Source organism: Saccopteryx leptura, chromosome 9 (assembly GCF_036850995.1).
Source record: "Saccopteryx leptura isolate mSacLep1 chromosome 9, mSacLep1_pri_phased_curated, whole genome shotgun sequence".
In the NCBI taxonomy this organism is placed as follows: Eukaryota; Metazoa; Chordata; class Mammalia; order Chiroptera; family Emballonuridae; genus Saccopteryx; species Saccopteryx leptura.
In genome coordinates, this window is record NC_089511.1 from 72,100,012 (window position 1) to 72,120,395 (window position 20,384).

The following is a 20,384-nucleotide window of genomic DNA, read 5'->3' on the forward strand; positions in this document are numbered from 1 at the left end:
AGTTGATTGATAACGTTGTTAAGTTTATCTCTATTCTTAGAGAATTTTTGTGTACTTATTCTGTCAATTACTAAGAAAGAAATGTTGAAATCTACATTTATAACAGTAGATTTGTCTATTTTTTTAGTTCTATCAGTTTTTATTTTATATATTTTGAAGCTCTGATATTCGAGGTATATACATTTAGCACTGTAATGTCCTTTTTATTAATTGACCTATTTATCATGATGAAATGTCTCTCTTTATCCCTGGTATTATTCCTTGTTCTGATGTCTATTTTTATGATTTAATCACTCTAGATTTCTCTGGATTAAGATTTGCATTATATTCATATATGTCCATTTTTTAAACTTCTATCATGTTTTTTCATCAGCCTTCTTTTTCTTTAATTGAGAGGAGGGGCGAGAGAAAGACAAAGACAGACTCCCACATGAGCTCCGACAAGATCCATCCAGCAACCTCCATCTGGGGTCGATGTTCTAATCAACTGAGCTATTCTCAGCATCTGAGGCTGATGCTTGGACCAACTGAGCCACTGGTTGCAGGAGGGGAAGAGAGAGAGGAGGAAGAGAGGGAGGGGAAGAGAAGTAGATAGTCAATTCTCATGTGTGCTATGACCGGGAATCAAACCTGAAACATGTGCTGCTGGGCTGATATTCTATCTACTGAGCCAATCAGCCAGGGCTAAAACAGCCTCCTTATAAATGACGTATAATCATTTGCTTTTTTGCCCAAAATTAAAATTTCTGCCTCTTAATTGAATGTCTAGATCATTTTACACTTAATGCAATCATTTATATCACTGGCTTAAACTTTCTTGTTTTCATTTTCTTATGCTAGCTTTACTTTTTGTTTATTATCTTAGTTGTACTAAGGTTGATCTGACATATTTAATGTCTTCCATAGAGAAGAAGGCAGTACCATCTATAAAATGCATGCATTATAGGCCCAAGAAAGAGTAACAGGGACCAGGTTAACCTTTTATTCAACACAATATTTTTTTTAAATCACAATATAAGGAGAAAAAAATTTAAAAGCACTAGACATTAGGCCATAAAGGATAATGATTTCTAAGAAAAATAAATGAACCAAGTAATTCGGCAATTGCCGCCTCTTGTTGCCTTGAAACATTGTCTAGAGCTTTGCTCAGGGAGGGGAAATCTAGGTGAAGCCCAGTGGACTATTTGAGTAGAGGGAATAAAGCTAAGCATCTGAGGAGATGAAGGTAGCTAAAATTCTCAGAGTAGCATGAAGAAAAATGTTGCCCAGAGAGAGAACTCTGAAGATCTGCAGAGGAATCTCCTAAAATATTCAACAGATCAGTACATGTATGTCAGAAAACCACCCAAGCTGAGGAGAAAAACAACATGAACAGATTAGAGACTGGTGCCCAAAGCTCGCACAGACCCAGAGAGAGGGCTTCTTATCAAGTGCCAGACTGGACAAACTAATGATTCATGGGAATTGGGTAGAATACTGAGTAGTAGGGAATAATTAGCCCCAGACTGAGGACAACTCCATACCTGTCTAATAAATCATAAAAACAAGACCCTAAAGGGTCAAGCCCTTCTGAGTAACTTAACTGCATCACTGCAGAAAAAACAAACAAACAAAACCCCAAGAATATCTATAGAAATATAAAGATACCCAGGACTCAACAAGGTAAAATCCATGTCTAGAATCTAATAAAAAATCCTGACATACAAAAAAGCAGAAGAACATGGTCCATGTTGAAGAGTGTAATTAGTTAACTGAAACAAACCCAGACTGACAACAGATGTTAGAATGGGTAGACAAGGATATTAAAATAGTTATTTTAACTTCATTCTATATGTGCAATAGATAAGTAAACACATGTATGATAGCTTTAAAAAACTGACCATCTAGCCTGACCAGGCAGCGGCACAGTGGATAGAGCATCAGACTGGGACATGGAGGACCCAATTTCAAAACCGTGAGGTCACCAGCTTGAGTGCGGGCTCATCAGACTGAGCATGGGCTCACCACCTTGAGCACAGGGTTGCTGGCTTGAGCATGGGATCATAGACATGACCCCATCGTTGCTAGCTTGAGCCCAAGGTTGCTGGCTTAAGCAAGGGGTCACTCACTCTGCTGTAGCCCCCTGGTCAAGGCACATATGAGAAGGCAATCAATGAACAACTATGGTACTGCAATGAGAAATTGATGCTTCTCATCTCTCTTCCTTCCTATCTGTCTGTCCCTATCTGTCTTTCTCGCTGTCTCTTTCAAAAATATTTTTGACCATCTAGAATTGACAGCTACAATGTCTGAGAGGAAAAATCACAATGTCTAAGAAGAGGTAAATGACAGATTAGACATGTAGAAGAAAATATTAGTGAATTTGAAGGCATAGCAATAGAAACAATCTAAAATGAAACACATAGAAAAAGATGAATTTTTTTATGATTAGAGCATCATTGATTTGTGGAACCTCAAGCAACTTAGTATGTATCTGGAATTCCCAAAAGAAAAAAGAATGAGAGGCAGAGGGAACAGAAAAATCTATGAAGAAACAGTAGCTCCCCAAAATTCAAACTTGATGAAAACTATTAACCCTCTAATCCAAGAAAGTAGATAAATTCCAAGCACAAGAAACATGAAAGAAAGTAAAGCAAGGCATATAATTGCTCAAAACCAGTGATAAAGAAAGCATCTTAAAAGTAGCCAGAGGTAGGCCCTGGCCGGTTGGCTCAGCGGTAGAGCGTCGGCCTGGCATGTGGGGGACCCGGGTTCGATTCCCGGCCAGGGCACATAGGAGAAGCACCCATTTGCTTCTCCAACCCCCTCTCTCTCTTCCCCTCCCGCAGCCAAGGCTCCATTGGAGCAAAGATGGCCCGGGCGCTGGGGATGGCTCCTTGGCCTCTGCCCCAGGCGCTAGAGTGGCTCTGGTCTCGGCAGAGCGACCCCCCCCCCAGGGGCAGAGCATCGCCCAGTGCCGGGTGGATCCCGGTCGAGCGCATGTGGGAGTCTGTCTGACTGTCTCTCCCCATTTCCAGCTTCAGAAAAATACCAAAAAAAAAAAAAAAAAAAAAAAGTAGCCAGAGGGAAAAAATGATAAGGATAACGTTGCAGATTTCTTACCAGAATAATGAAAGCAAAAACAGTGGGGTATAACTTTTAAATTGCTGGGGGCAAAAATGTCAACCTAGAATTCATACCCAGTGAAAATATATTTCAAAAATAAAAACCAACTGAAAATGTTTACATATAAGCAATGTTTACATATAAACAAGATAGTCTAAACCCCCCAATTAAAAGGCAGAGATCATCATATTGGCTAAGAAAGCAAAACTTAATGATATGCTGCCTATAAGAAATGCAGCTTAACTATAAAGACACATTAGTTTAAAGTAAAAGGATGGGAAAACATACAACATGCTAATTCAAAACCAAAAGATGAAATAGCTATTTCAATAACAAAGAAGTTTTCAGAGCAAAGAGTATTACCTGGGATAAAATAATAAATAAATAAACAAACATCGTTGGCATATAGAAAAGCCATAGACTTTTGTATATTGAGTTTGTATCCTGTGACTTTATCATATTGGTTTATTGTTTCTAATAGTTTTTGATGGATCTTCGGGGTTTTCTATATACAAGTACATGTCATCTGCAAAAAATGATACCTTTACTTCTTCTTTCCTGATATGGATGCCTTTTATGTTTTTCTCTTGCCTAATTGCTCTGGCTAGAACTTCCAGCACTATGTTGAATAAGAGTGGAGAGAGTGGGTGGCCTTGTCTTGTTCCTGATTTTAGAAGAAAAGCCTTCAATTTTTCACCATTTAGTGTGATTTTAGCTGATGGTTTTTCATATGTGACCTTTATTATGTTGAGGTATTTCCTTCTATTCTGATTTTATTGAGTGTTTTTTTTAATTATAATTTTATTTTTTTAATAGGGCAACATCAATAAATAAATCAGGATACATATATTCAAAGATCAACAAGTCCAGGTTATCTTGTCTTTCAATTATGTTACATACCCATCACCCAAAGTCAGATTGTCCTCTGTCACCTTCTATCTAGTTTTCTTTGTGCCCCTCCCCCTCCCCCTTTCCCTCTCCCTTTCCCCCTTCCCCCATAACCACCACACTCTTATCAATGTCTCTTAGTTTCACTTTTATGTCCCACCTACGTATGGAATAGTGCAGTTCCTGGTTTTTTCTGATTTACTTATTTCACTTCGTATAATGTTATCAAGATCCCACCATTTTGCTGTAAATGATCCGATGTCATCATTTCTTATGGCTGAGTAGTATTCCATAGTGTATATGTGCCACATCTTCTTTATCCAGTCATCTATTGATGGGCTTTTTGGTTGTTTCCATGTCCCGGCCACTGTGAACAATGCTGCAATGAACATGGGGCTGCATGTGTCTTTACGTATCAATGTTTCTGAGTTTTTGGGGTATATACCCAGTAAAGGGATTGCTGGGTCATAAGGTAGTTCTATTTTCAGTTTTTTGAGGAACCACCATACTTTCTTCCATAATGGTTGTACTACTTTACATTCCCACCAACAGTGTATGAGGGTTCCTTTTTCTCCACAGCCTCTCCAACATTTGCTATTACCTGTCTTGCTAATATTAGCTAATCTAACAGGTGTGAGGTGGTATCTCATTGCAGTTTTGATTTGCATTTCTCTAATAACTAAAGAAGATGAGCATCTTTTCATATATCTGTTGGCCATTTGTACTTCCTCCTGGGAGAAGTGTCTGTTCATGTCCTCTTCCCATTTTTTTATTGGATTGTTTGTTTGTTTGTTGTTGAGTTTTATGAGTTCTTTGTATATTTTGGATATTAGGCCCTTATCTGAGCTGTTGTTTGAAAATATCATTTCCCATTTAGTTGGCTTTCTGTTTATTTTGTTATCAGTTTCTCTTGCTGAGCAAAAACTTCTTAGTCTGATGTAGTCCCATTCATTAATTTTTGCCTTCACTTCTCTTGCCTGTGGAGTCAAATTCATAAAATGCTCTTTAAAACCCAGGTCCATGAATTTAGTACCTATGTCTTCTTCTATGTACTTTATTGTTTCAGGTCTTATGTTTATATCTTTGATCCATTTTGAGTTAATTTTAATACAGGGAGACAAACTGTAGTCCAGTGAGTGTTTTAAACATAAAGGAACGTTGTATCTTATCAAATGCCTTTTCTGCCTCTATTGATAAGATCACATGATTTTTGTTCTTTGTTTTGTTGATGTGGTGGTATATTACATTAATTGATCTCCATATGTTAAAATATCCTTGTGCTCCTGGAATGAATCCCACTTGATTGTGATATTTTTTTAATGTGTTGTTGTATTTAATTTGCTAGTATTTTGTTTAGGATTTTTGCATCTGTATTCATTAGAGATATTGGTCTGTAGTTTTCATTTCTTTGTGTTGTTCTTGCCGGGCTTTGGTATGAGAGTTATGTTTGCCTCATAAAATGTGTTAAGGAATATAGCCTCTTCTCCTTTTTGGAAGACTTTGAGAAGAATAGGTACCAAATCTTCTTTGAATGTTGCAACAACAACACAAAAAATAATAAAATACTTAGGAATAAACTTAACAAAAGATGTGAAAAACATATATAATGAAAACTACAAAACATTATTGAAAGAAATTGAAAAAAGATACAATGAAATGGAAAACTATTTCATGTTCATGGATTAGAGGAATCAACATAGTTAAAATGGCCATGTTACCCAAAGCAAAATACAAGTTTAATGCAATCATCATCAAAATCCAAATGTCATTTTTTAAAGAAATAGAACAAAAAATTACCAGGTTTGTATGGAACCATAATAAACCCCAAATAGCCAAAACAATTCTGAGGAAAAAGAATAAAACCAGAGAGGTATCACACTGCCTGACTTCAAATTATACTATAAAGCCATGATAATCAAAACAGCACAGTATTGGCAGAAAACCAGACATATAGACCTATGGAACAGAATCAAGAGCTCAGAAATGAAACCACATATATATGGACAAATAATCTCTGACAAAGGAGCCAAAAATACAATGGAGAAAAGAAAGCCTCTTTAATAAATGGTGCTAGGAAAATTGGAAAGCCATATGCAAAAGAATGAAACTTGACTACAGTTTGTCCCCCTGCACAAAAATGAATTCAAAATGGATCAAAGACCTGAATATAACATCTGAAACAATCAATTACATAGAAGAAAACATAGGTACTAAACTCATGGGCCTTCACTGTAGAGAAATTTATAAATTGGACCCCAAAGGCAAGGGAAGTAAATGCAAAAATACTCATACTTGTTAGATTGACTATTATCAACAAGACAGGTAATAACAAGTGTTAGAGAGGTTGTGGAGAAAAAGAAACCCTCATTCGCTGCTGGTGGGAATACAAACTAGTACAACGATTATAGAAGAAAGTATGGTGGTTCCCTCAAAAATTAAGATAAAACTACCATATGACCCAGCAATCCCTCTACTGGGTATCTTCCCCAAAGACTTGAAAACATTGGTACATAAAGACACATGCAGCCCCATATTCATCTCAGCATTATTCACAGTGGCCAAGACATGGAAACAAACAAAGCATCCCTCGATAGAAGATTGGATAAAGAAGATGTGGTGCATATATACAATGGAATACTACTCAGCCATAAGAAATGATGACATAGTGACATTTATGACAACATGGATGGAACTTGAGAACATTATACTAAGTGAAATAAGTAAATCAGAAAAAGCTAAGAACTGTATGATTTCACATATAGGTGGGACATAAAACTGAGACTCATAGACATAGATAAAAGTGCAGTGATTACCATGGGAAGGGGGATGTGGGGGAGAAGGAGGGGGGATGGGTTTATAGAGGGACAAATATAAGGTGAAAGAAAATGATATGACTTTGGGTGATGGGTACATGACATAAACAACAGTTCAAATGCTATAGAAATGTTTATGTGAAACCTATGTACTCTTATTGATCAATGTCATCCTGTTAAATTTAATTTTCTAAATAAAAATTTAAAAATAATAATAAAAAATAAACACACAAATAAATAAAATGATAAAAGAAGTCAAGTTAAGGAGGAGTACATAACAATGCTAAACATTACGTCCTTAATCAAAGCCTTATAATACATAAGACAAACACTGATAGAGCTGGAAGGAGAAATAGAGAAATCCACAATATCACTGGAAACAACTAGTACCCCCTCTCAATAACAAATAGAACAAACAGACAGAAAAATCATCAAGGACATGGTAGATGTTAACAATTCTATCAACCAAATTGACCTAAATGACATCCTCCAAACAGTTGCAGGATGCTAATTCTTTCCAAATACACATAGAACATTTACTAAGATAAACCATATTCTGGGTCATAAAACAGGTCACTATTAGCTTAAAGTGACTCAAGTCATAAGGTCTGTTCTTTGACCACAATAAAATTAAATTGGGAAGAAATAACAAAACGTTATCTAGAAAATCCCCAAATATTTGGGAACTGAATAACCCATGTCTAAATAACTCATGGGTCAAAAAAGAAATCAAGAGAGACTAATGAAAACGAGATAACTTTCCCTTACTTTTCAGAGCAGACAACTTCAGAACATGGTACCATCCCGTGCTGGGGTGATGTAAGAAAATGTTGGTAAGAATGGAAAGCGGCAATCTTTTAGGAGTAATTGGTTGTATGCATCAAAATTTAAAATGCTCCTGTCCTGTGAGTCAGCAGTTTCATTTTCAGAAACTTACTCTCCAGCAGAGTTGCAGAAGGTAACGAGTTCATAGCTGCACTGTAATGGAAAACATCAGGAAATACTGTGACTGCTCATTAGATTGGTTAAATAAATATAGCACAGAAAGGGTCAAAAAGCTTTATTCCAATACCCTGAGGGGAAAAGCACACCCCAACTTACTTGTTCCCATGTGTACTTTTTTCCCTTGGTTGTCCTTTAACTTAAACCCACGTTGGGGTATTTCCCTTGCACTAGAAAGAAGAAATTGCCTCCTGGCTAGAGTTCCAGTTTAGGCCTCTGGGGAAGCATTGAATGTGTCCTGTCCCACCTGTCAGCCCTGGGAAAGGAGGCTACAGCCGCCAAGGCTCCCTCACCTTTCCACAGTGCTGTCTTCAGGGCAGCCTGCAGCTCAGAGTCACCCGAGTGGACCTGGATTTATCACAGTGCTTGGCATGTAAGACGTGCTCTCCTTGGGCAAGCTTTTTGCTTTCCATGGTGCTTTGTTCCAAGGAAAACAAATAGCCAAGGTTGTCACAGGTAGAGTCTGAAGGCCTCTCCATTGCCTCCTGTTTCTGTGGCATAAAAATCACCTAGGAACCTGACAGTCACTACCTCAATCAACCAAACATGTAAGTCCACCATCAACTATCATTAATCACGTTGATGCTGGAAACCTGTTATCAGTTTCCCAGAGCTCCTGTGACAAGGTATCAAACATAAGGAGGCTTGAAACAACAGAAATGTATTGTCTTGTGGTTCTGGATCCTAGAACTTTGACATCTAAGTATTGACAAGGCCCTGCTCTCGCTGGTGGCTCTAGCTTCTTCTGGTGCTGGCCAGCAATTCTTGGTGCTCTTCGGCTTTTAGCTACATCACTCATGTCATGTGAGTCTCTTCTTCCTCTGTGATGTCACATCATCTTCCCTCTGCGTGTGTCTGCCCCTGTGTCTGAAGTTCCCCTTTTTGTAAGGACAGCAGTCATACTGGATTAGAGCTCATCTTAATGACCTCGTTGTAACTTGATTATCTCTTTAAAGACCACATTTCTAAATAAGGTCATATTATGGGGAACTGGGGGTTAAGATGTCAACATATACTTTGGGGAGCTACAATTTAATCCATAACAAAATTAAATTCACTTGATATGCTGTAATGAAAAGGGCACTTTGCCTCTATGATCTTTCAACAATCCATAACCCCAATGTTATCATGAGAAATATCGAATTCCGATAGAGATAATACAGGTTATTCTTCATGATACCCAACCAGTTCTCCTCAAAACCAGCAAGATCGTCACAAACAAGGAAGTCTGAGAAGCTGCTATAGCCAAAAGGAACCCAAGATGACATCATAACTAAATGTAATGTGGTATCTTAGATGGGATCTTGGAACGGAAGAATGACACTGGTAAAACTAAGGGAATCTAAATTAAAAAGACTTCAATTAATAATAATGTATTAATATTGGTTCATTAGTTGTAATAAATATATCCTAGTTATTTAAGATATTAATATAGGAGACATTGGTTATAGAGAACTCTCCGCACCATCTTCTCACTTTTTCTGTAAATCTAAAACTTCTACAAAATAATCGTTGAAAAAAAAGAGAATTTGACAGCATTTGATAACATGTCAGAATTGTGGATGCTGCTAAATCAGTTCTTAGGAAGTTTATAACAATAAACACCTGTATTAGAAAAGGAGAAAGTTCTCAAATGGATAACTTCAGCTTCTACCTTAAGAAACTAGAAAAAGAAGAGCAAATGAAATCCAAAATAAACAGAAGAAAGAATATAGTAAAGCTTAAAGTGTAAATTAATAAAACAGAAAAATAATAGAAAATGATGATGAAACCAAAAGTTGGTTCTTTTAGAAGATCAATAAAATTGCTGAATTCTAGGAAAACCAATGAGGAAAAAAGAAAGAGAGTTCACAAATGACTAATATCAGTAAACAGAGAGGTGATATCACTACAATTTCTAAAGACACTAAAAGGGTAATAAAGGGATGTTATTTTAAAATACAACTGTATGACAATAAATTCAAGGACTTAGATAAAAATGAATAAATTCCTTGAAAGACACAAACTACTATAGATCACTCATGAGAAATAGATACCCTGAATTGCCTTATATATGTGGAATAAATTGAATTCTTTCCCATAAAGATAACTCCATGCCTAAATGGCTTCACTGGTGACTTCTACCAAGCATTTATGGACAAAATGATATCAATTTTACAGAAACTCTTTTGGAAAATAGAAGAGGAGGAAATAATTCCCAATTCTTTTTATGAGGCAAGCATTACTCTGATTCCAAAACCAAAGGCATTATAATAAAGGAAACCTAAAGTCTAGTACCTTCCATCAATAAAAAGCGAAATACCTTAACAAAATGTTAGTGAAGTGAATCTAGCAATATATGAAAAAGGTCATAAACCATGACTAACGAAATTTATCCCACAAATGCAAGGCTGTTTTAACACTCAATAATCAATGTATTTCACCAGCTTAATGGACTAAAAAAAAATCATATAATCATCTTAATAGACATAGAAAAAGCATTTAAGAAAGTTGAATATTCATTCATGATTTTAAAAAGAAAAATTTCAGCAAACTAGGAAAAGAAGGGAACTTCCTCAACCTGAAAAGACACTTATGAAAAGCTTACAGCTATGAAAAACTTAAAGCTAACATCACATTTAATGGTAAAAGACTGAATGTTTCCCCCTAATATTGGGAGCTAGGCAAAAGTTTCCACTTTTATCACTTCTATTGAACACTGTAATGGAGGTTTTAGACAGGCAAGCAGGCAAGAAAAAAAGAGAAATTTAGATTGGAAAGGAAAAATAAAAACCATCTTTTCGCAGATGGCATGATTATATCTAGGTAGAATAAAGGCTACCAAAATTGATAAGCAACATAGTAATATATATTTAAAAATCTATTGTATTTCTGTATACTAGGAATAAACAATTGAAAATTCAAAATTTTTAAATGCCATTTACACTAGCAAGAAACTAGTAAATACTTTAGAATAGATTTAATAATATATTTGCAATTTCTATACACTCAAAATTACTATTTATTGATCAGAAAAATAAAGAAGACCTAAAAAGTGGTGAGACACACCACGTCCATGAATCAGAAGGTTCAATCTCATTAGGACATAATTCTTCCCCAATTGTTCTATTTGTTGCATAAAAATTCCAATCAAGATCCCAATAGGTGCCTGCCCTGTGGTGGTGCAGTGGATAAAGCGTCAACCTGGAAATGTTGAGGTCGCCAGTTCGAAACCCTGGGCTTGCCTGGTCAAGGCATATGGGAGTTGATGCTTCCAGCTCCTCCCCACCTTCTCTCTCTGTTTCTCTCTCCTCTCTCTCTCCCTCTCTGTCTCTCTCACTCCCTTTCTCTCTCCTCTCTAAAATGAATTTAAAAAATTTTAAAAATCTTAAAAAAAAAAAAAAAAGATCTCAATAGGTGCCTGACCAGGCGGTGGCGCAGTGGATGGAGCATCGGACTGGGATGCCGAGGACCCAGGTTCGAGGCCTGAGGTCACCAGTTTGAGCGCGGGCTCATCTGGTTTGAGCAAAAGCTCAGTAGCTTGGACCCAAGGTCGCTGGCTCCAGCAAGGGGTTACTCATCTGCTGAAGGCCCGCGGTCAAGGCACATATGAGAAAGCAATCAATGAACAACTAAGGTGTAGCAACGAAAGGCTGATGATTGATGCTTCTCATCTCTCTCCGTTCCTATCTGTCTGTCCCTGTCTATCCCTCTCTCTGACTCTCTCTCTGTCCCTGTAAAAAAATAAAGGAAAAAAAAAAAGATCCCAGTAGGTGTTTTATTTTGTAGAAATTGGCATTCTGATTATAAATATTATATGGAAATTAATTACCTCAAAAAGCCAAAAACCTTGGGGGAAAAAAGTTGGAGGCTACACTATCTGATTTCAAGACTTATTACAAAGCCATAGTAATCAAAGCATCATGGAATTAGCTTAAAGACATAAAATAGTTCAACAGAACATAATAGAGTCCAAAAATAGAACCACACACATATGGATAACTGATTTTTTACCAAGGGACAAAAATAATTTTGTAGAGAAAAGATACTCTTTTCAACAAATGATGCTGAAACAATTGCATATTCTTATGTAAAAAAAAATTGAACCTTGTTATACAAATGTCAATACAAAAGTTAACTCAATATGAATTATATACCTAAAAGTAAAACCTAAAACTATAGGACTTCTAGCAGAGAACTTAGAAGAAAATCCTTATTACCTTCAGTTAGGCAAAGATTTGCTAGACCTGACATCAAAAGCATGATCCATAAAAAAACAAATTGATAAATTTGACTTCATTAAAATGTGAATGTCCTGTGCTTCAAAAAATACTCTTAATAGGATGAATATACAAGGTGCAGTCTTGGAAAAATAGCCATTCCACTAGTAGGCATTTGCCTGAGATATTGCTTATGTCCATACAAACACTTGTACATAATATTTATAGCAGATTAAAAAATTTTTTTTAACTTATCTAGTGGTTTTAGAGAGAGAGGAAGGGGGAAAAGAGATAGAGAGAAAGACAGAGAGAAACATTGATCTATTCCTGTATATGCCCTGACTAGGGATCAAACCTGCAACCTTTGCATATCAGGATAATGCTTTAACCAACCGAGCTATCTAGCCAGGGCTTTATAGGAGATTTGTAACAATCCCAAGAGGAAACAATTCAAAATTCCAAACTCCCATCAATAAGTGATTGCTTCAAAAAGTGTGGTATATCCAAATAATGGAATATTACTCAGCAATAAAAAGAATATAAGCCCATCACAAAAGAATACATACTGTACTATAGATACTATGTTTATAAAACCCCAGAAACTGCAAACTAATCTATGGTGACACAAAGGACATCAGTGTTTACTTGGGGGATGTGGGAGGTGGAGAGAGGTTGAAGGAGGGATTACAAAGAAGCATAAGGAGACTTGAGGTAATGGATATGTTAAATTTCTTTTTTGTGGTGATAGTTTCATTGGTGTATACATGTATCAAAATTAGTTTATCAAGTATTTTAAATACATGTAGTATATGTCAATTATGCTTCGATGAAGCTAAATTTTGCCAATGATATTTTAGAGACCAAAAATTATTTTTAAAACATCTTTTATATTTCCTCACATTTTTACATTTCCATCACACATCTAATGATATGTTAATAGAATAGTACACAAAAATCTTAAGATACTTATCAAATAAGAAATGAATATGACAGAAAAATACCCTCCTAAAGTATCACAAACTGGGATGTGTGACAAACTCTCCAGAAGCCCTTCCGGGAAGAAAACTTAAATGCTTTAAAGTCTCCTAGAAGTCTTCAAAAACCATAAAAATGTCCAGTCTAATGTAAAGAGATAGTGCTTATAACAATGACTTTAAAACACTTTTAGAAATCCCGTGTCTTTAATTTTATATTCCTTTATTAAATGTATAAGGTATAGCCCTGGCTGGATAGCTTGGCTGGTAAGCATCATCCCATAGTGCAGAGGTTGCTTGTTCAATCCCCAATCAGGGAAGATACAGGAGCAGCTTGATGTTCCTGGCTTTCTCTCTCTCTCTCTTTCTCTCTTGCTGAAATCAATAAATAAAAGATTTTTAAAATGTATATGCTACATACTTAGTACATTATAAGTTATTCAATAATCACAATATTCATTTTAAAAAATGATCCAATTCATTAATCTCTCACTCTGAGTTTATCTCCTTCTAGAACTTATCAACTAATATATTGTTGCAGCAACCAGGCTATCACCTTTCACAAAAATACTTTCTTTTCATTGCATTTTGGGTAAATGGGTGTGTACTAAAAAACATTTGTGGGGAGGACATACATTTTACAGCTTACTTATGTAAATCTTTTCTTCTTCTTCTCCTTCCTTTCCCCTCTCCTCCTCCTCCTCCTCCTCCTCCTCCTCATCCTCCTCCTCCTCCTCCTCCTCCTTCTCCTTCTTCTTCTTCCTCTCCAAGTGAGAGAAAAGGAGATAGACAGACTCTTCCATGAGCCCTGACCAGGATCCACCTGGCAACCCCTATCTGGGGCCAAGCTATTTTTAGCACCTGAGGCAGAAGCTCCACGGAACCATCCTCAGTGCCAGGGCACAATGCTCATGAGTCAATCAAGACATGGGAGAGTGAGAGAAGGAGAGGGGTGGAGAAGTAGATGGTTGCTTCTCCTGTGTGCCCTGACCGGAAATTGAACCCAGGACAACCACATGCCAGGCTGACACTGGGACAATGCTCTACCACTGAGCCAACCAGCCAGGGCTGCAAATCTTTTAATGCATAACAAGACACAAGACAGAGATTTGGCATTAGTTAAAAAAAAATTAGAGAAATAAAGAAAGGAAGGAAGGAAGGAATTAAAGGGAGGGAGGGAGGGAGGGAGGGAGGGAGGGAGGGAGGAAGGAAAAGAAAGAAAAAAGAAAAGACACCTATAAGGAATAAGTTAGCCCATTCAAATATATTGGACTGTTTCACACTGTGATTTAGAATTATTCCTAACTGTAAAATATCTACCCAAAATTTGAAAAAATTACAACACCCTGTCTTGAAATAAAGATCACAGTGTATGATAAAACCTCCCCTACAAGACTTTGGGAGCAAAGAGATAGACAGTCAGAGCTGAGGAATATAAAGAAAGTCCTTTTTCTCACTTTATTTCGTTAAAATTTCTGCAAGCACACAAACTGCAGAGGAAGTATTTGTTTAGAGAATGGTGAGGAATATTTTGAAAACTGAGGAAAAGTATAGAGAAATAAAAGTTTTACAGTGTTATGTGTAAGTGTCATTCTGGTTCCCAAAGATTTTCATTGCTTTAATAATTGCTCAACAAGTATTATGAGAAATCCACCAGAGTACACTATGTACTATCATCGTAAGGAACACACACACCAGTAACTGCCCTATCATTTAAATGTTTAGGTAATAGCCACTAATCCAGAGACTACTATCATGTCAGGTTTTTAAGGTGACCTGATTCATGTACTTATGTGTTACAGTGCCTGATCCACACTAACCCTTATTACCTATTCCTTTAGGAAGTAAGTTATCAAGTAGAAAGCTCAAATGAAGAAAATGATCTCGGCCCTGGCCGGGTGGCTCAGCGGTAGAGCGTCGGCCTGGCGTGCGGGGGACCCGGGTTCGATTCCCAGCCAGGGCACATAGGAGAAGCGCCCATTTGCTTCTCCACCCCCCCCCTTCTTCCTCTCTGTCTCTCTCTTCCCCTCCCGCAGCCAAGGCTCCATTGGAGCAAAGATGGCCCGGGCGCTGGGGATGGCTCCTTGGCCTCTGCCCCAGGTGCTAGAGTGGCTCTGGTCGCGGCAGAGCGAAGCCCCGGAGGGGCAGAGCATCGCCCCCTGGTGGGCGTGCCGGGTGGATCCCAGTTGGGGGCATGCGGGAGTCTGTCTGACTATCTCTCCCCATTTCCAGCTTCAGAAAAATACAAAAAAAAAAAAAAAAAAAAGATCTCATATAGAATTCACAGTTCAGCAAGACCTACCGACTGGCAAGTCCACACATCAGTATCATCCAGAAGGGAGAGCTGACACATGATGAACTTAGAATCTCCATCCACGGGAACGTGGAGCAGTTCCCTGAGCTTCTTGGAGTCGTTCTTCATTCCTTCTCAGCATGTTTAGGCATTGATGCATGCCCAAGTGTCGCTGGCCTGGGAAAACAGTGAGGCTTAGGAGAGGGCAGCCCCTCAGGAAATCCCAAGAAATGGTGGCCTAAGGGACACACTGCGCTAGTCCCTGGATGACCTCCTTCACCACTCTTGATTTCTCTACATCTATCCAAATTTCTACTTGGTATTATTTCCTTCTTGAAAATTTTGCATCTAATTTCTAGTCTATTTCTAATGCTTGATTTTTTTTTTTTTTACCTAAAATGGGTTATGTATATCTTTTTTCTTCTTTGTGTAACTGGCAGAATTATGTTTCCCAAGAAGATTCTATGCTCTAATCCAGGGAGCTGTGGCTATACTAATTTACATGAAAAAGATACTTTACAGATGTAATTAAGTTCACTAATCATTTGACCTTAAAATAGAAAGGTTATACCGGGTTATCTGCTGAGCCCGTGAGTCCTTAAAGGCAGAAGTGGAAGTGGAAGTCAGGAAGATTCAGAGCATGAGTAGAACTTGGTGCACCATCGCTGGTTTGAAGATAGAGGAGGCATCAGGAAAGGGATGTAAAAGCCTCGTGGAACTGAAGGCAGCCCTAGATGATGGCCAACATGGAAACCAGAACCTCAGTCCTACAACCACAGGAACTGAGGTTAAGCTGGGAAGACAATCCCAAGTTCTAGAAGAGAACTATGCAAACTGACACCTTGATTTCAGCCTTGCAAGACTATACTCAGGGCACCCAGCAGAGCTATGCTATGTCTGGACTTCTTACCCAACAGAACTGTGCTTGTGGTAACTTGTTACGGGTGGCAAGAGAAAATACATTTGGTAATTTTTGGTTGGATGCCGACATTGTGAATTGTACCTTTTTGAGTGCTGGATATTTATATATTCCCATAAATATTCTTAAGTTTTGCTCTGGGACAGAAGTAATTTACTTGAAAATAGTTGGATCTTTTCAAGTCTTGTTAGTTTATCTTTATCTTTTCCTGGGTGATTCTAGAGCACCCTTTATTCTAGGGTTAATTTAGCCTGTCACTGAGTTCTTAGCCAAAGACCTGAGAGGATTCTCTGCAATGCCCTGGTGCTCTTTCTTTCTCTGCAGCTCTAACCTTGCCAGTACTCGGCCCCACAAATTCTAGCCACCTTGGTCTCACTGAACTTCAGTCTTTGTTCCCTCAACTCAGGGTGGTAAGTAATGAAACTTCAGGGCTCACCTTATTTGTTTCCTTTCTCTAAGCAATTTACATACAGTCTTGCCCTGCCTGTTGTTGAATGTATAAAAACTATCATATCCCATATTTTGCCCAGATTTCTAGTTGTTTAAGCTTGAAAGGTAAATTTAGTTTTTATTACTCCCTTATAGCTAGAAACAGAAGTCTCTGAGGGAACATGTTAAATATTGAAGCCTGGATCTCATCCCAGAATGCCGTGGGGGCAGACCTAGGCATTGTTAAATGCTCCCTTACTGGTTCTAATGTGCATCCCCAGGTGGGAACCATTGACCTGGATGATCTATACAGATTTTTATTCTTAGAAAATATCTGTCATCAGTGAGTACTTACCACGCCCCAGGCGTTCTGCTAGGTATTTATCTATCTCATCTAATCCTCTCAACAACTCACAAAATGGATATTATCTTTAATTTACAGATGAGGCTGAGTCTCAGGGAAGTTAGTGACCTGCCCCATGTCACATCACTGGTAAGCGAAAGAGCTGAAAAAATGAAAGCAGCCTGCATGACTGCAAAGGTTCCTTCCACTCTGTGCACTGCTGTGTCTTCCTCATCTGATCACCAGAGTCCAGGCTGCCTTGTGTGGGTTCTGTGCAGGTTCTGGACAGGCCCATGGGCCAGGGTGCCCAGGAAAGGGGTTGGGCTCTGCTCTGGACTTTTCAGTGGTCTCACTGAAGGGCTGAGGGACCCCTTTTTACTTTTTCCTCAAATAAGAGCCCCTCCTAACATTTCAACTCCCTTTGCTGCTCCTGCTTGAAGCTGCTGAGAATAACACTGTTGGCCTCGTGGACTCCCCACTCACTCCCTGAAGATGGGGAGGCAACGATTGCTATAGAGATGGCACAGCAGGAGCTACTGAGTAGGGGCAGATTGGCAAAGATAATGACTTCCCTGGGACCTCCATTCCATTTATACTCTGGGCCAGGGAGTCTGGATATGACAGAAGAGGATAGTGGTCCCAGGAGAAAGCCATAGACCTGGCAGGATCCTTAGAGACTCTTTGTCCAATGTTTTCATTAGGCAAATGGGGACACTATGCCCAGAGAGGCAAAAGGACTATCCCAAGGTCATTCAGAAACCTAAAGGGAGGGGATAGCCAAGTTTCTTACCCACCTGCTCACCCTTCCTAGTACCAGGGGCCTGCTCAGGGACTCTAGCTGCTCCTAGCATCCTGGCCAGTGAAAGCTCAGCCACGAGGTATTAAGTGACCCAGCCAGGGTCCCTCAGTAGGCTGAGGCAGAGCTGAGGGTTCTACTGTACATATTACTGCTCTGGAAGGTTGAAGAGCTGCTCCATCCTGGCTCACCCGCCCCTTCAGGGGCCTTGATTGGACCATGTGGTTCCCTTGGAAACAGAGTCGCTTTTCTCCTGGGGTCAGCAGCACTTAATCTGCAGTTACTGCAATTTTGATGCTAGTGGGGGAAGGGACCCCGAACTCCCCTCCACATTCCTACACCACGTCCTACACCTGCTGCTTCTGAGAGCACACACACTTTCCCTCCTCGTTCTCATACTGGGCTTTCCCACATGTGGACACACACACACACACACACACACACACACACACACACACACACACACACACACTTTCTACAATGCTCAGAGAGCTTTTAATGATTCTGTTTTCTAACCCCCAACTGAAAAGGAACAATCATGCCTCTACCAATTATCCTCCCTTTGTGTCCTACGGTTGTCAGAGAGCCGGGATTGGAACACCCTTTCCTTTCAAATGCTATCTCTGCAGCCTTAAAATCAGGTGAGGAGTGGGACTGGGAAAGGGCCGGATAATCCATTGTCCTTGCTCCTCTAGGTCCTAAGAGACTTCAGTGCCTGCAAGGAAAGCCAAGGGTGTGTTGGGGCATTACTTTGGGCACAATGAAGTTTTAAATAATCTACATTGTAATTTCTCAGTGTACTTCTGCTCCTGGCCGAGTCTTTTGAGGACTGGCTACCTGTCTAATCCCTGCTGTGGCGCCCAGCACCTTGGCACCCACTGAGTTTGTGCTAAATAAAGATGTCCTGGACTTCAGGAGGCAGAGATGACAATCCTGGCTAGCATTAGGTTTTATCAGATTCAATCTCATTGTTTGACCTTAATTGTAAGAGATTGAGCATAGATTCATATGCTTATTGGACTGTATTTCTTGTATCTATGAACTGCCTATTCATATCCTTGGCTCTTTTTTCGATTCTTTTTCTTATTCTGATTCTGACCTATGAAAATAGTTGATATCAAGAAAGAAAAGAAAAGGCTTTTCAAATGTTAATTAAGGTTTATCAGAGATCCCGGCAGAAGATGGAAAAATAGGAGACACACAGCAAACACCAGGAAACAGACGTTGGACATGAACCTGTAGTTTGGAAGATAGTGCCCGAAATGAGGGTAAATTGAGGGGGTGGGACTCTATCAAAACAATAAAAATAATAAGAATTATGGCAACACCAGGACTTTTAACTACATTCAGAGCCTCGGGTTGCTGGAAGGTCCCTGGTACAGAGAAAGGAACCTGGCTGGTGTCCTCTCCATCACGGAGGCTCCTGATGAACACCTGAGCGGCCGGCACAGCAGGGGCAAGGCCACGCTTCTGTAAGTTTATAAAACAAATGCATGTATTTGGTAAAGAAATTAAAACTATATTGAAACTTCTAACACAAAGGTCAAAATTCTCCTCTCCAATCCAGTCCTACTCTCCAGAGGCATTTATAATTTTTCACAGATTCTTCAAAATATTTTTATGGACAATATACAAATTTTTATTTTGATTTTTTATTGATTTTGAGAGAGAGAGAGATGGAAACATTTGTTATTCCACTTAGTTCCACATTCACTGCTCACTTCCCACTTGTGGCTTGACCAAGGATCAAACCTGCAAATTTGGCCTGACCTGTGGTGATACAATGGATAGAGTATCAACCTGGAATGCTGAGGTCACCAGTTCAAAACCCCGGACTTGCCCCGTCAAGGCACATATGACAAACAGCTACTGAGAGTTGATGCTTTCTGCTCCTCCCCCACTCTTTCTCTTTCTCCTCTCTGTGAAATCAATCAATAATTTAAAAAAAAAAAAAGATTTTATTTATTTATTTTTAAAGAGGAGAGAGAGAGAGAAAGGAAGGAAGAGGAGCAGGAAACATCAACTCACTTCTTGTACGTGCCTTGACCAGGCAAGCCCAAGGTTTTGAACTGGCAACCTTAGCATTCCAGGTCAATTCTTTATCCACTGCACCACCACAGGTCAGGCTTTTTTTTTAAAAGTAATAAAAAGTCTTTTAAAAAAATACTGCAACCTTGGTGTTTTAGGACAATTCCCTAACTGACTGAACTAACAAGCCAAGATCTATACATACAAATTTTAAAACACAAACAGAATCATACTGGCAGACAGTTCTGCGTTTTTATTTGACTTAATGCGTCAGAGCTCTTTTCATATCAGCCCAAATAAGTCTATTTCATTTTTCTAATGATTGAATAGCAGTTCATTTTATAGGTGTGTCAGTGTGATCAGCCACCTAGTGACAAAGCTTTAGTTTCTAGTGTTTTTACAATCTTGCAATGAATATTCTAGTACATTATGTTTGAGTTATGCGACCAAATCCCAAAAGACAAAGTCAGGTGCATTTAAATTTTTTATAAATATTACTAAAGTACTCTTCAAATATATTGCAGCAATTTACGCCTTCACAAACCATATCTGCAAGTACCCATTTCTCCAGATCCTGGCTAGCATTAGGTTTTAT